This window comes from Gavialis gangeticus, unplaced genomic scaffold, assembly GCF_001723915.1.
Source record: "Gavialis gangeticus isolate Ggan-Ray unplaced genomic scaffold, GavGan_comp1, whole genome shotgun sequence".
NCBI lineage: Eukaryota > Metazoa > Chordata > Crocodylia > Gavialidae > Gavialis > Gavialis gangeticus.
Genome location: NW_017729031.1, coordinates 68,506,389 through 68,511,339, shown reverse-complemented (window position 1 = coordinate 68,511,339; position 4,951 = coordinate 68,506,389).

The following is a 4,951-nucleotide window of genomic DNA, read 5'->3' as shown; positions in this document are numbered from 1 at the left end:
AATTCTAATTAGAGTGCTCTAATTCTTTAATTTATCTAAAGCTCCATGAGTGAGAGCAGGGGCCTGAACATCTGTCAGTGCCCATAATGTGTTCCTACTTGACTTGCTTGGGACTTCAAGGTGCTAGTGTATGATACAGGTACTAAGTACATGAATACCAAACACGGATTGTTAGCAAACATCTGTTTAAGACCACTGGGATAATAACAGGGACATCATAAATGATGGTCATAAGTTGCTAAACATATTATTTTCCTAGTAATATTTTGTACAGGAGGAGAGCTTCATGTTCAAATGTGCATATACTTAATATAGATACTTTTAGGACTGCAGGGAATCCCACAAATGAAAGACACTGTGACATCAAAAACCTTTTTCAGATGATCCATTAATGTATATATTCCCAGTATGATTATATAGTAGTACAACAGATAAATTGTTTTCACTCTTCATCTACCTACCTTTAAGGTTAACATCAAAACTCATCCATGCATACTACACAGGCCTTCTAAAGTGGGAGGTCTTGCAGCCGCCAACATAATAATATGTTATCATGGAGCTCAGTAAAAGGGTATTATCAACTGTGGTGTGAAAACTTATTCAGTGCTGTGGATTGCTACAGAGAAGGAACAGTTCAAAGAAACTAAGCTAAAAAAACTTAAAGCCCACCACCTTTATTCAGACTTTGAAATCCCTAGATAAATTTGAAAAGTTGCTTTCCCCTATGCAGAAGACAAAATTTCACTAGCCAGTAAACCAGTTTGCAGCCAGATTCTTTGAATATTAATAAATATTACAGAATATTATATTTACATACATAATCATTATATTGATAGTACAGATAAGTTCTAAGAATTTTTACTTTGGTTGTGGGGGGTTGTTAGTTTTCTAAGTGTTGAAATTTGTGTACAATAGAAAAGGTGCTTTTCCCCACTTTTCCGTAACTCAAAAATGGTTGAACATTTTAAACTAAAATATCCTTTTTCACAAAGTTTAGAAAACTGCAGCACCACAGGTGAATGTTTTCCTTAACCAAACATCTGAAGAAGGAAGTTGTTTTTCAATTGTATCATTACATTTAATTGTCTGTAGTTCTTAGCATAACAGTGCTTTGATCCTAGTCACTGGTCTTTGATCCTTGTCACACAATACTAATACAATAAAATAATGGTGTGAACAATTGTCATACAAAGCAAATGTTGTCACATTTTTCCAGAACAATTAGATCACACCCCGGTAAGACCCAGGTACTTTGAGAGTCTGTTTGTTCCATACTCAATACAAATAACAATACAGTTTTCAAACATATTCAAAAGGTATAACTCCTACCTACCTGAATTTTAATTGAGAAAATTAGAGGTACAGCCATTTAATTGTGATATTAAATCATATTGGGATGATTGCTATATTGTTACCCAGAACTTTGTTGCCTTCTATAACTTAGCTTATTTATTCTCTAACCAAGCAAAATGCACCACCTGCTGGTCAAAAATATTGCTGCAGGCATAAAACTGTCCTTTATATGCGAACAAGCAGATTGAATGTGTTGCTATACATCACCTGCAAGGCTAAAATTTGCAAAACTGGAAATTTACATACCTGAATTATATATTTTAATTCACTATAACCTGTGGATGTTCTAATATTAGAACAATTAATCATTATTACTGTTATCATCATGATCGTTAACCATCATCACAATCATCCACAGTATTATTTCTGTAACTTTTAGCACAAATGTATTGAAGTATGAAGGACAATTTTTGAATGCATAAAGAGCAATCAAATGCCCAAGATCCATAGGAGAAGGGGATGCTGAATAAGTGGGTTGTTACCCTTCCCCACATACGGAAAACCTAGTAGAGGGCCTCTCAGGCTTGCTATAATCCTTTCATGGGAAAGACCATGGGAATGATTAAGCCAGAGAGGCGGGTTGTATTTTGACCTCTCAGTGGCTCCCCTTCAGAGAAATACTACAACCTTAGATTGTATTATTTTCCTAAGGTACCTTCCCTTAAAAGGCAAGGCTCAGGGAATAAGACTTGGTGATGTAACTCCACTTAGCCATGCACCAAAGATTTGGCAGCACAGTCTCTAGTCTCCTAGGTGTCTCCTGGGACCTTCACAAATTAAACTGCCATGAGAGGTGGGAAACTATCTCCTATTGCACAATGGAATAGTTCTAACCTGTACATATAATGTATTATGAAAACATTGGAACTAGCACTGTCACAAAAGTAGGAAGTGTAACGTTCTCTGAAGACATACCATTCTGTTATCATTATTTTCCTAGACACTTGAAAAAATGATGAATAGAGAATTGTAGAGGATGGATTTTTTGTTTGTTTGTTTGTTCATTCATTCTATATATTTCATTGGAATGGTAGGAGCTTTTTGGATATTATTGTGGAAATGAATTAGACAAGGATGCTTAGAGAATGAGAGGAATGCTTAATCTAAAAGAAATAAATAGTTGCCATAATTTATTTAAAGGCTAAAAAGAAACAAAGTATAACAGTTCTCTCTACTGACTGCACAAAAAAACAGGTTACTAACAAATAATTAGTAAACAAGTGAATTGTAAAACTAATTAGTAAACTACAGAATGATGCTGGTACATAGCTTAGCAGCATTAATTTCTACTTTATTGGAAAACATTCAAGGTTTACCAGATGGTAGAGGGCAAAATCAGACTAACAAAGATGTTATTTTTAAGCTTCTGAGATAATTTCTCTAACAGCAAAGAGGAAAAATATGAACAGATCATTGAAAAAATTCTGCTTGGGTGTATTATTTTTAATGGACTTTATTATTAAAAAATACAGAGGGGTGAAAACAGTGAAAGTGAGGAGTTCACATAAATGTTCAAGTAGTTAAAGGCCAGACCATAAAAAAAGACTAAGATGCCTAAAGCTGAAGCACAAGGATGCTTAAAGCTGAAGTTCAAAACTGCAAAAAGGCTGTGCACTTACTTAGACTATGCACCTGTCTAAATTTAATGTAAGGTATGCCTTCACTAAGTACACAGCTCTGAAACTAACTAGGTCCCTTCAAGGTTTGTAATGCTAAGTTTGGGGATCACTACTGAAAATGAAGGTAGCCATGAAACTGAATGGCTCTAGTCATTTTCAGATTTCTAATAGTTGCTCTTGGATAGCTACTTCCCCTTCACTGTTTTTGCAGCTGCCAAAAGGGTCCAATCAGTTAAAAAGTAGACAGTCACAGTGACAGTCTGCAGTTTGGGGAGCATAGTTAAATTACAAAGTAATTTTGTTAAATTACAAAGACAGTAGGGGCTCAAAAATACTATACATGGATGCGGTTTGTAGGCATTTAACCAACATGCAAATAACTAGTTTGTAACAGCAGACAACAGATTGGAACTGACATTACCTAATATATGTAGAGTACACTGCATTACATTAAGCATGTGAAAGTCTTTAGATACCACATGTGAACAGTCCTTGAAGCAGAATCTAGACCCCTGATCTCCTCCTGTAACAGAGACTTTAACACCAACAGCTGAAAGCCCAGCATCACTTCCCAGGGAAATTGAAACACATTTGTTTTTAATCCCCTGATAGGGGCCTGACTCTCTCACTTCCTGAGCAACTGCTTAGCCATTTGACTATGTACTATGGAAAAGTGGAAGAGAGGATCACTTACCAAAAGCCACATTTAAAACATTGTGATCACCATTAATTTGTGCGAGGAACTGGATGATACTGGTCTGTGTGATAGGCATGCTTCGGAAATCTACTGAAGTGAATGAACCCTTCAAGTTTTATCTAGTTTCTGGCTCTCTATCACATCAGGCCTGGACCTGCTGGTAACTTATCCCTCCCTGTCAAAGCTGAGGCAGTTCCAGGGTTGCATAGGGACATACATCCAGGTGCCAGGCAAATTTTAAGGTAGAGAGTGAGATAATTACAGGTTAGGCACCTGTAGGGTGAGGCAGCTGCTGGGCAGAGGTTTTTCCACAATGCTGGACTTGGGTACCTGACTTTCATCTATTTCGCATTTTAAACCTTCAAATTTTAGATCTAGGGGCAGATCTAAGGAAGATGCAATGATGCAGTTGATTCCTGCCCCACTCAAACGTTAAAACTAACAGCCTGAGAGAAATGCATCAGCACTTTGATTTAGGTAGTGCTGACGGAGTCAGTTGACTTCATGGCTCATGACAGCCTCCTCTATCAGGCCACTGAGGATGTGACCGTGTGGCTCAACAATTATGCACACACTGCCTGGCATGGCTCACGATCATCTCCCTGCTTCCTACCAATCTCCCCGCTGCACAGGTGTTAGCCACACACTCCTTTTTTAACGGTCCGAATTTTCTTCTGCAGCCTCCCTGTCTGATAGCTGTTCCTGGGCATGCTGCTCTTCTGTTTCACAGGCTCCTTTTACTTCACTGGTTTTAAACCTGCCCCCTAAGTAACACAGCTCCCGAGTTCAGCTGTGGCAATGTTACCCCAGGGGCAAACCTGGCTAACAGCGAAGTACAGGAGGCTGCTGCGAAGGCACTCTCTCTGAATAACAGCCCGAGGTGTAACTGTAAGGCGCAGGGCATTCATAACACAACACCTTTCGCTTCTTTTGACTTAGTTTGTTGGGTTAGTTTGGGGGTTTTTTTTAAAAAAACCTAATGTAAAAACTAGCCAGTTGGGGCATACTGGCTGAGCGGGGACACTCGGGAGAGGGAGACCTAGCCCGGCCCTGGAAAAGGAGAAATCCGTGCAACCGCGGGTGCCCACATGCCGCTGGATGAGCCTCCCCCGGGCGCCGCAGAAGGGCCACGGGCGCTCGAGCCGCGTGCGCGGGAAGGCCGGCGGTTGCCATGGCGACACACCGGCGGTGGGCGGGGACAGCGCGCGCGGTTGCCATGGCGACACACCGGCGGTGGGCGGGAACACCGCGCGCGGTTGCCGTGGCGACACAACGGCGGGGG